The sequence below is a fragment of the Ips typographus genome, linkage group LG3 (assembly GCF_016097725.1).
Source record: "Ips typographus isolate SLU linkage group LG3, UJ_Ityp_2.0, whole genome shotgun sequence".
Classification (NCBI taxonomy): Eukaryota; Metazoa; Arthropoda; class Insecta; order Coleoptera; family Curculionidae; genus Ips; species Ips typographus.
In genome coordinates, this window is record NC_138424.1 from 3311614 (window position 1) to 3324589 (window position 12976).

Sequence of the window (12976 nt, forward strand, 5' to 3'; positions counted from 1 at the left end):
ATGATATTGGTGCACATCAAAATTGATTTCAAATCATACATAGAATGAACAGTAAATATAAATCAAAATTCGCAATTTTACATAGTTTACCAACTGAACTATAATGTAGTAAAGGTTTCATGTCCGAATTTTTTGATTATTCCGCACACTGTACGTCGAACATCCACTCAAATATTCATTGCCTCGTTAGCTGTACCTTTCTTGCAGTGAAGTGCCACTAGAAAAGGTTACGCTCGGATTCTCCGGCCAATAAAAAGTATATTTAACCGGAGCAAAATTTGCATTTAGTTTGTATTAGGAAGGGCTTTATAGCTTTGGTAAAAATTCTAATAAAGGCGACTAGCTACAATTTCACCCGAGACCAGTTTTATTTGAATTCGAATTTTTAAGTTTTAAAATTCCTGACTCGGGAACAATATTGTGACCGGTAGTTTTAATTTCATCTAAAACGGTATTTAAAACAAATTTTAATAAGAACATGGTTGCTGGTTTGTTTAATGGTAAGTTCATCTGGATAGCATTTGCGTAAATCTCGGTATTGGTTATTTTTAAATTATTTTAAAACTCCTTTTCTTCATCAATCTACATCTCGTAAGTTATCAAATATCTCTAAATTGTATTTCGATATTTTAATATAAAAGTATATGTTCATAATGTTTCAAAAGTGAGTGTTTTTAGATCAGTAATTCAAATTGACCATAAAACGTTTTCCAAATCAAGACTCGCATTTTTCATGACACAAACTTACTCGAAGTAAGAATAGCATGAACATCAATGACAATAATCACAAGCAAGTTGAATTTTTGCATTTAAATACACGTTCAATCTCAGACAAAAAAGAAATATTAAATTTGTGCGATATGATGAAAGCGAGATTGGCCTTTTTCCATCATAGACAACCCCTAAGTTCTCTGATGGGATTTTCGTGGAAAGGGGAACCTCAAAGCAGACGATTTTCCTGTCTAAGAAAATTCCCAATTGATTTTGGCCAGACAACTTTCCGGACCGAACACATTGCATTTTGTGCGACAAAACAAGTTATTCTTTTAATTCAAAATTTCCAAAACAAAAAAGCTTTAAATTGTCGAAAAGAACGTCTTAATTTGCGGTTTGTACTGGGATATTAAACGGCGAGTAATTATTTAATAACGAAATAAAACTGCACTTAAAGGATCGGCAAGGAAGCACGCATTTGCATCTTTTTTTAATTAACTAAAAGTTCCAAGCAGCTTCTCGGGCGCTAAGTGAATTTATAAATCACCTCGAATTTTAAATTAATGTTTATGATCCTGGTGTGCGTACGAAGGGCCTGGAGGGCCGCAATGTGCTTCGCCTTAACTCAACCGGGGTTTTTGCGATTTACTGCCAACATTAACTTAAGCAGCTTTAAAAAGATACCTCTTTTCTGGTAATTCTTGAAAAGCGATTATATTAAAACACATCTACATAAAAATGATAAAAATTACAGTTTCTTTGTTAAACTTGATAACAATACATAACAACACAAAATAGCACAAAGAAGTCTAACAGAGCGTAAAAACACCCTAACCTAACCTAAAATAAACACAACCGCCAACAAAAATTGTCGAACAATTTTGACATTAGTGACAGATATCACGTGGTTTTAAAGGATAATTTAGCTAGGCAGTCACGTGACCATTGTCAAAAATCATAAATCTCAAAAACACTTATATCTAATACTGCAAGAAAACGTTTCTAAACCCTGATTTTTGCAACTTTAGAGCATGGTTTGACAGTTTTGACGTTAGTGACAGTTGTCACGTGATTTTAGAACACTATTTAGCTGGAAGGTCACGTGACAATTGTCAAAATAACTGTCATATTTCTCAGAAACACGTTTTATATCAAATACTGCAAGAAAACGTTTCTAAGCCCTGATTTTTGCAACTTTAGAGCATGGTTTGACAATTTTGGCATTAGTGACAGTTGTCACGTGATTGTAGAACACTATTCAGCTAGACGGTCACGTGACAATTGGCAAAATAATTGTCATAAATCTCAGAAACACGTTTTATATCAAATACTGCAAGGAAACATTTCTAAACCCTGATTTTTGTAACTTTAGAGCATGGTTTGACAATTTTGACATTAGTGACAGTTGTCACGTGATTGTAGAACACTATTCAGCTAGACGGTCACGTGACAATTGGCAAAATAATTGTCATAAATCTCAGAAACACGTTTTATATCAAATACTGCAAGAACACGTACGTTTCTAAACCCTGATTTTTGCAACTTTTGAGCATGGTTTGAGAGTTTTGACATTATTGACAGTTGTCCCGTGATTTCAGAAGACTATTTAACTAGACTAGGAAGTGACAATTGTCAAAATAACTGTTAAATCTTAGAAAATCGTCTTGTTTCAAAAACTGTGTTAAAATGTAATTCTTGCAAATTCTAGTAAAATTTTGACAATTGTGACAATAGTGACAGACATCACGTGGTTTTAGAGAATAATTTGGAGTAAGAAAATGACTGTTTTAAGCGCATTTTTAGAATCCTTATTAAATTTCCTATTCAATAAACTGAAAAAGTATATAAAAAGTTTCACAACCAACATAATGGCAATAGCGTAATTAAAAACGGTAGATATACCGTTTTAACGGTAGACCTGGCAACATTGTAAACCGACTGAAAACAGCCTAACCTCCCTTTTTATATTATAGGATGTTTTATGGTCCTTTAGGCTCTTTTATTTTGATATTTTCAGCTATTTTAGTTATTTTTTTAGGTTAGTTTGTTCCTTTACGTTGTTTTATGCTATTTTAGTCTGTTTTATGTCATCTTGAAAAGTAACAGATATTTATACCAAACAACCTCAAATAAGATAAAACAAAAAATCCTAGACACAAGTTATGACAGTTATACTGTGAATATACTGAAACAATAAAATTGCTATAAGTAGTAACGTAAAATAAAATATTAGCAAAATGTGTTATAAAGGTTTTGATCCATTTTGTAGTACTTTTCATGATTTCGAATGTCGTTTGAAGGAAAACGAATTTGTTACAAAAGACGTTTGCTTGATAATTTTTTATTCAGAAAGTACCAAAGACGTATAAGTGTTTCAAAACAAAACAATTTGTTCTAAACTGATTTTCTTCAGTTTGTGCAGTTGAAAGGAATCTAAACCGGTCAATGCGAATGATTGAAACTTTCTAGCTATTTTAATTTGCCAGCAAGAAAGAATTGCGTTATTTGAAGCCGACACTCGAAAATGAACCAAACTTCGTTGCGAATGTATAGGGAGAGGTCCGTGGAAATGTGGAAAAGTATCTAAACTTTTCCTATTACCTTCCAGACAAGAACCTAGAGGTGCTCCAGTTTGATTGGGCAAAGTGAAAATAAATGCACTCTCTTTAAGCAATTCTTTTCTGTTAGACGGTTTCCAGAGGTAAGCACGGAAATTCCTTAAATGGATGCTTCAATAGTTCCAATCTGCAGGCGCTTTTTACTCTTCTTTGTAAAGATGAATGCTATTTTTGTTTTGTTGTGTGTTTAGTCAATAATTCTAATTGTATGTTTATGGGAATTTGTTATTTTTAAAACTAATTAATTAATACAACTCTCAAGAATTTCAACTTATGTGCCATTTAGCATAATTATTAAACTTTGAGTCTCAGTAATAATTCCAATCCCCTCAATTCATTGCCAGCAACAAATTTAATGTGAATAATTGCAGATGGAATCCTCAGATGTTGCCTTTTCCTAAATGACTGGAAATTTGTTTTGAGGATTTAAAATCTATTCTAGAACTAGAATTTATTGTAACATTTTCTTCGAGCATACAAAATGCTAGATCTGGATTATTAAGATTGGCTGCGACCTACATTTTCCTTTACCCTGATAGTATCAGATAGTAATCGGCCGTACACAAGTACAAATCACGATTAGAATTTCCTGAAATGACCGCGATTCAGCCATAAGGGGTCTTTAACGTTCAGCGAAACAGAATTTGGTCTAATGGGCTAATGTTCCGAGGTGTTAAATACTGGCAGAACTGATAACGATAATGTAGGCTAACGCTAATGAGTTTTGCCTATAAATTTATATCCTTGAGTGGGGTAATTTCGGGAAAATGTCTCTAGTTTTCGCGTGCCGCACAAAAGGGACGGTTCTAAGACAATTTAATATTAATATCGGTTTAATTAATTAATTAAAGTTTGTTCTTGACGGGTGTCGATGAAGTATTTGTACATTTAGCTAATCTAGAATGTCGATGTTAATATTAAACGTCAGGAAGTTACTTCATTAATTTTAAATTAATGACAAATACTCTCTAATTTTAAAAGATTGTTAAATTGTAAGTTTTAATCAAAAGTTAACTTATTATTATCTCCGAGGAAAAAATGTGAAAAAAGTGTAAATTTTAACCATAAAATTGCATGTTAAGCCACGGTTTTTTCTTGATTGATCTGATCTTCACTCTTTTAGTTTGTTATGGTAATTTACTATACTGGATTAATCATTTTTCTCTCTTAACTGTACCGAAAATTAATAAACAAAATTTGGATGGATGGAATCATTTTGATAATGTGAAATACCACTGAAAATCTCTTTCAAATTGGTAGAGGCTTCTACAAATGTCCTAAACCTATTAAGAATGAGTTTAAGTTTTTTGTTTTAATTTAATGTGCTAGAGTTAGTTTTTTCTCCATAATGAGGTAACTATTAAATTTCCCATAATCTTTTTAATTCATGTTACATGTGTTAAATTTTACAGCTTTGTTCGCCGATTGAACTATGTTAAATTCACTAATTCGGTATAACATGGGTCTCTCTGTCTCTCCCCTTGTAAAAAGACAGTAGTCACATTGATCGACTGATTTGAGGTATGTTTTCTCGTTTTTTAACATTTAACTTCTGGTACACCAAGTAAAGTAGGTTATTCTTGTAGCTCCTGAAGATGGTCATTTATGTGACCGAAACTTTAATACCATCTAAGGTCATAATAAAGTATTGTGGAGAAGACTGTTTGTCATTTCCTTCCTTTCGTACTATTAAGAATGGTTAGAAATTGCCAGAGACCTCTAAAATTATTTTAGAAACATTGGAGACCAGAAACTGGCAGAAGCCTCTAAATGTCATTGAAAATCGCCCAAAACATTGGAGTTGGTTCTGAAGTTACACAGCCAAATGTCACAACTGTCAAAACTGCACTCATAAAACTATAAAATGCATTCAACCAAAGTCAAACTAATTTTGTTAATTGGCAAGTACGTTTCGTTGTTGTTTTGTACCTCTATGGGATTGAATTTGACAGTCTCCAGGTTCAGAACAGAACGAAAGACAGTTGACACTCACAACCAAACGCCACAACTCTCAAAATATCATTCATGAAACTATAAAATGCATTCAATGAAAGTCAAATTGATTTTGTTACTTGGCAAGTATGTTCTGTTGTTTTGTACCTCTATGGGATTGAATTGGACGGTTTCTAGGTTTAAAACAGAACCAAAGATAGTTGACCGCCACAACTCTCAAAATAGCATTCATGAAGCTATAAAATGCATTCAATCAAAATCAAACTGATTTTATTACTTGGTAAGTAGGTTTATATTATTTTTATGAGATTGAATTAGACAGTTTTCAGGTTTAAGACAGAACAAAAAAAACTTTTGCCCAGAAAAACACCCAAAGACGTTCCTCGATATTGACCTAAAACACACTTCTTTAAGTTCTTTAAGTAACAAAACTAACTGGCTTTTAGAAAAACTGTTGTTTTACGTGGTTTTTTGGTTATTTTTTAGCTTTTAACCATAAACTGGAAGTGATAAAAAAAATTGCATGAAAGCCATCAAAATTTTGCTCAATTCGTCTCACAAAAGCTTTATGTACTTTTTGTAATATTAGTGAATTGTTTCTGAGAACTAATAAATCAATTTCTGTTGCATTAAAGCCCCCAACACAAGGCATATTGTAATGGTTCCCGGCAGACACAATCGGGATTGGAGGTAATAAAATAATCATTACCGAGTCTTGTCCTAGTTTCAGGTTAAATGTCGCAGTCCGAATTAAAATAATTGCACTTTCGTGGAAGCGAAAAAAAAGCGCATACAGGGGCAGCTTTTTCCCTTAACTAACGTCTGATTTATGTTCGAAGGGATTTATTGCACATTTATTAACTCTATTCGGCGCAATAAAGCCGGTTTTATGAAATGCCAGGCGAAATGGAAACGCGACTTTCCCAAGGAAGTTATAAACTTCAGCACCAGCCTCGAATCACTTTCAATTTATTTAATATATGTCTTTCCTTGCATGTAAATCATGTCACGTGAACGCTATATAACTACTTAAATAATATAAAACGGCAAATGTAGATTAACAAAGATGATAAAATATGTAACAGTACAAGGAAATAATGGGTGAGTGCTTTTGCGGAAATCTTTTGTTCGAATCCAGTCAATTACTTTACTTCCAGAGAGGAAGTTCTAGTGCTGCCGAGGAAAGGTTCAATAGGGACGAAGTTTGTATTATAACTGGAATAATAGTCTTGTAAATGATCTGACGTTCACTGAAATAATACTTCGATTTCGATATTGACAAACAGATAACGAGTTATAAATTTAAATGCAAAACTGTAACCGTTCTTTGTTCAAGGCGAACATTTAAATATTATAGTAAAACCATACAGTGTTACTGGCGGAACAAAGGAAATAAATTCATTCCTTATCTCAACAAAGTGTGACAATAAAACTTGAAATACGTTTTAAATTTAATCAAAGGAATTTTCTTCTGAGTTATTGCTGCTCCGGGCAAATAAGAATGCGCTAAAACCGTTTTGTCGGTGCATATTCAGTCACGCAACCGAATGCCCTTTGTAGTTAAAACAAAACAAATGAGACAACATTCTAGAAAAAACGGTTTCCATTCATCATATTATTATATTTTTTACTGTTGATCGCAATTTCTTGTCATTGAAACCAGCTTCATCTTTTCCTAACTGATTTCTAGTTGAAATCAAAGAAATGTTAGCTTTTATTGGCTGGATGCTTAAGTGACATTCACACTTTTTAACTAGTGACCAATGACGTTTATTTTTGACAAAACTTTGTTTGTGATTGGTCCAAAAACTACGCAAATGCTGCACGTGCGCTGACTACGTTTACTACAAAGAGCATTTTAAAAATAATCTTCCGATAAGTTAAATGACACTTGCCCAGGTGATATTATTGCCATTTTCAACAAAATGATCATGTGACTGAAACTGTCAGATGATGACATAGTCAACTCGTTTTTAATCAATGTCCAAGGCACTCTTTGTGTCACTACAATTTTTGTTATTTTAGGTTAGGTTACTTGAGGTACTCTTGAACTATAATTTTTGATATATCTCCATACTCACGAAAGGAAACATCGTAAAAAGTGGAATCTTCCAGCAATTCTAATATGGCGTCCATAAGAAAATAACAAAAAAGCTAATGATGGTTGTCAAAGACCGAAGCGTTGTGATATTATTGCCACGTTGTAGAAGGGGCAAAATAGGAACAGAAAAGTGTAAAGCATTTTCAAATAAAACAGGAAAAAATCAAAAGAGTCAGTCATAAAATAGCATCAACCAACAATTAATTAGAAGGTCAGAACCGGGTGGTTGAGGTCATTTGACAGTGAGTCACGTGATCATCGGTTTGAAAATGCCAATAGTGTCACGTGACTACCTGTTAGTGAGTTAGTTAGTAGTAGTAATTAGTTAAGTTGACATTTTTAAGGCACTTTTTATTAAAACATAAATTTAATTATTTTCACTAACTTACAATATTGAATCATAACATATGACACATCATTGTAATCAGCACAATTCAAATATTCAATATAGCGCTCATAAAAATTGCAATAAAAATTAAAAAATGAGTTAAGTTACATCGTCGAGCTTCCTAACCTAAGTTTTGAAACAAGGGAAGATTTTCCCTTTCGCTTAATCGGAATTTATCCACTTACACTTCCCAAATTCATTTTTATTAAGGGCCAGTCTTTTTGGATCCCAAAGCTATTGCGGGTTTTTGATAAACGACGGAGAATGCCATTAAAAATAGGCCGTTAACTGGTTTTTTTATTTTTGGAAGTTTCTTAATGCCACCGGAAAGTCAGGATTCCGTTGAAATTAAAATGGCGGTTTCCAGAGAGTTTGTTGGGATCGAAGTAATGGGAGGGCAAGGAATTTCATCAAATTATTCCAAAAAAACGTGCACGCTTCCACAATCCCCTACTTTTACAAGCGAACTATGACGAGGGGGTAAATCAATCTAAAAGCCACCCACCTACTTCGTCCCCCTTTTCGAATTCGGTTAAAGAGGGTTAGACCTCTTTGGGCAGTTACGATCGAATAAAACAACAGTAAAGACCCGAACAATACGGCCTTAATCCGATTTGAGTCCAGGTGGAGTTGGAACAAACCGTGTTTTTCGTTTTTCATGGTTTCGTGTCAATCAAATTTAGCCTACCTATGTTGCTGGTTAGAATAACACCCGAATAAAATATATTTTTGTAATTTAAAATCATTGCTTAACTAATTTTAAAGTGACATAAAGGTTACTTTTAATACTAAATCCGCATGTGTAGCATTTGCTTAGTTTGTGATTAGTCAAGTAAAAGCAGCAAGTTGAAAGCTGCTTTTTCACAAACTACCCACTGGGCTGAGATTTAACTTCAAAAGTAAAATATCTCATAAAATAAAGCAAATGTGTAATTTTTGAAAACACATATATGGTTCTTTTGGTTTTTGGTTCTATGGTTTCCTATTTGCACAATTTTTTATCCAGTATTAAGACGACTACCAGGTGACCCAATAAGACTGTTCCTCGACCATATCTTGGGAACCGTTCGTCGTATGAATTTGGGGTAAAAAAATGGGTAAATTGACCATGAAGAATCGCTAGAAAATATTTTCAAGTTCTAAAAATGACAACCAGACACCTTCTTAAATTTAAAAATCGCATTTTTTATAAATTTTGCACTAAAAAGTTTTTCACATTTTTTAAGAGAACCAGCATTTTTGTAAAACAAAAATTTCAGTTTGTTTAAAAACCAAGATGAAAAACAAAGATTGTATAAAATCTTCATAAATCTTTATCCCTAAATTTGGAAGTCAATGCACTAAAACAATGTTACAAAACTCTTAACCCGCATCGCTCTTTTAACTTCCTGCAGGACTGAAATTTTGAAAATTCCCTAGGAATTTAGTTTTAGAGTTAGGTCGTTCATTTTTTTTAGACAATATAGTTTAGAGTGTATAGTGTATTGTGTAAAAATTTTCATAAACCTTTTTTCCTAAATTTGGAAGTTCCAAAAAATTAAGCAAGTCAATGCACCAAAACAATGTTACAAAACTCCTAACCCTCATCGCTCTTTCAGTACTGGAGGACTAAAATTTTGAAAATTCACTAGAAATTTAGTTTTAGAGTTCGGCCGTTCATTTTTTTTAGACAATATAGTTTAGAGTGTGTAGTATATTGTGTAAACATTTTCATAAACCTAGAAGTTTCAATTCCCGGTACACAAAAGATTTGCATGTCTCCTTTAAACAAGAGTTACAGTTTCGAGCACTTTCTGATGTTTCAGCTGGCCTCGACTAAAACCGCCTTTGACAGGGCCTTAAGACAGTAACGTGGAGGATCCGAACGAAATCCAGAAGCACTAGCCTGCGAGCCAAACTTTGTGTGGATTCTATTTACTTAAGGGCTCCGACTAAATCCTCGTGAATGTCGTATTGTGTTTGTACGACTGAAAGGACTCTCGAGACTCTCGCAAGAGCTCCGGTCGCTAATTATCACTGACAAGTAATTTCAAACCAAAAATCGAGTGAAAGGAGATAAAATTCGCATGTGTAATAGACCTGAAACGACTCCGGCCACTCGTAATGTAAATATATGCCTTGAATATTCGATATTGCTTTTCTGCGCTCCGAAAAGGATTTCCTGGGGCTTTTGCAGGACGCATAATGCATTCTAGAGCTATGCGACCGTGCTAAAAAGTGCAGTCCTATTGAAAGAGCATTCATGAATTCGGCTGATATGAATGTCACTCGTGAAAAATTCTTACATCTACATAAACTATTTACTTTCAACATTTGCAATACTTCTCTAGTTTGATTAAGTACATGTGTTGGTCTGTAGTTCTAATTATTAATTGTTTTTATAATTCAAAAACAAAAAAAATATTGTAGAGTAAATTCACTAGTACTAAAAAACAAAACACCATCGATTTTTTAAATATTTCTTTCTTTTCATTCTATTCAGTTAGTAGCATGTTTTACTTCAATAGTCTGTACCTCAAAATAAAATTTCTATGCCAAATTTATATATAGTGTTTTTTGGAGATCCCGTTTATACGACACAAGGTTAGGTAAGGTTAATAAAATGCAACTTAAAAAATCAAAAAATCTACAGCATGTACTTCTAGAAATTCAAAAAAATATCCTATAAAAATCGACTTACTTGGATTGAAACTAGTAGAAAATAACTAACATTACAATTTCGAATATTTTATTACTTAACAGTTTTGAGCTGATTTCTTTCACGAACTGGTATAGTCGGAAAAGTTCGTTTCGGTTCTAGGAAAGTTCATTTTTGAGGAAACTTAAAGAGAAAAGTACGTGGAACGTGAGAGGGATCCGGCCCAATTGTCCAAGTAGAAAATCTTGTAGGTTGTTAAAAGTTTTATTGCTTCGATAGTTTCGTACTTATTGTCTCACGATGGACCGTTCGGAAGGATCTTGTTTTCAAAACTGGAAAACACGATATTACGACCCAGTTTAGATGTTTGCCAATATAAGAAAATTTATTTTATGATTGCTCAATTTTAAAATTTGTTTAAACGACTTTTTAATGGAAAATGTCTTAAACTTGGATGTTAGAACAGAAATTATGTTTATAATTCAAAAATGCTACTTTGGTAAATTTTTATTTTGCTCTATAAATATTTATACCAAAGGATCTTAAATAATGTAAAATTAGCAATTTGAACTTTTTGAAAATTGGAAAGATGTAATTTTTTTGTAAAAATTTTAAATTTTTTTTGGTTTCAATGCAAAGGGGAAGTTTATAGAAAAGCGCAACTTTAACCGAAAAAAAATCTGGTATTATGTTAGATTTTAGTAACTTGTATTACATACTGGATGACTTTAGTTTTTGTTTAAGCATGTCTTGACATTTTTGTGCTTGCCCGAGCAAGTGATGAAATTATTTACGAATTTTTCTTTGGTGTTTGTAGGTTTTTCTCTATGTCTTAGGCATCTACAACTGGCTTCTTCAGGAACATCTACTAAGATTTTGATTTACCAAATTCCAGGTTCCAGATTCCATTAATGGCATAAATATCTTTAAGAGCAGCCCCAAGAGTTTAAGCGAATGCAGTCAACGACTAATGGCCGCTAGTTCAATTAACACGTAACGATCGTGACAAAACAATGTACTTAGGTGAGATGGCAAAAGCCAAAGGGTTAGCAACTTTGGCCATAAATAATTGGCTATTAGCCACAATTATGGCGCGGCACTCGCTCTCCCATTTAAATTATTAGCGGCAAACCTACCACAATACATTCCCTAATAATCCGACTTTAAATGTGCCCCTAGTAGCAGTCGTTATCACACCGTTAATGCACTGCTTAATTATTATGAGCATAAATACTACTTCCGCAATTAATAGACTGAGTTTCAATTGGTTTGGTTTGGTGGAAAAAAGGTTTAGCAACGTTATAAACGAAAATCGGTGCTATCTTAGGTCAAAACTACCTCCATCCCGATGTTGGAGAAAAAAAACTACCGGCCATAACCTTAATACTGAATACACGTCGTTTCGAAAATTGCGGTTCCACTTTCGTACAAAAGAAAGTGGACCTAAACAAATAACCGACGATAATAACAGCAAATTCTTCTTCTTTGCAACCTCGCACCCGATTCTATCAGTTTAGGGGGGCTCGGTTTTATCCACGTCCCTTAATGGTGGCGAAACGTAGACGAAATCATTTTCCATTTAAATGCAACAGAACAAATCGGCCCTAAAAGCCATTCGGTTTGATTTACATTTCTGATATAGAAAGACATTAGTTACGCGGTTTCAGCTGACACCGGGCACCCTCTCGTATGAGGAGTCGAATTCGTGGGATGCATGTGGAAACAGAAGAGACAAAATTAGTTTACAATTAAATAAATAAAAAAAATGTCATTAAGTAAACGATATTTCCTTTAAAGCAGGTATTTGCTTAAAATCGATTGGTTGATTAATCAGTGGTACTACAGGCGCAACATGTTTTGAAAACTGATTACTTTTTATTCAATGCATGGTATTTATGGTTCCAATTCCACAGGAAAGGGCGTACCAATATCAAAGAACCTTAAATTAGGTAATATAAGCACAAAAAAATCACTTTAAAATTTCCTAAAAAATACAAAAAATGAGCGTAAAAACAGCTTACCCCAAACTAAGATAACGTAACCACATAACGTAACATAAAATTTAGGCAAATTTTTATTTTGCTCCACAAGGGTTCCAATTCACAGCAAAAGTTATATTTACACCAAAGGACTTAAAGGACTAAATTAGGTGAAATAAGCGCAAAACTGAAATTTACTGTCTAACTTGAGAGGTTTTTCCTTTTTTCTTTTTTTTCTTCTCGTCGTTCAATTATTTTTCTTTTAATCTGATGGTCTTTTTTTTTTCTTTCAACTCTTTCTCTATAAATATGGTAAAAAAACCATTTTTGGCGCAAAAAATATGTTCTCTAATTCTGGTGACTCTTCTTTTTTTCTCTCCTTTAAATTCTTCCTTCTTTTTTTTTTAATCTGATAAAAATACCATTTTTGAAGCAAAAATTAAATTGTTTAATTTTATGAAGTTTTTTGCGTCCCAATCAAAGCATGAATAATCTACTATACAGGGTTTTTCAATGAAAAGTAGCCACTCTGTATATCCTCCAAAATAATTTCTCTGTTAAAAAATGCTAAGACACGTCAACAAA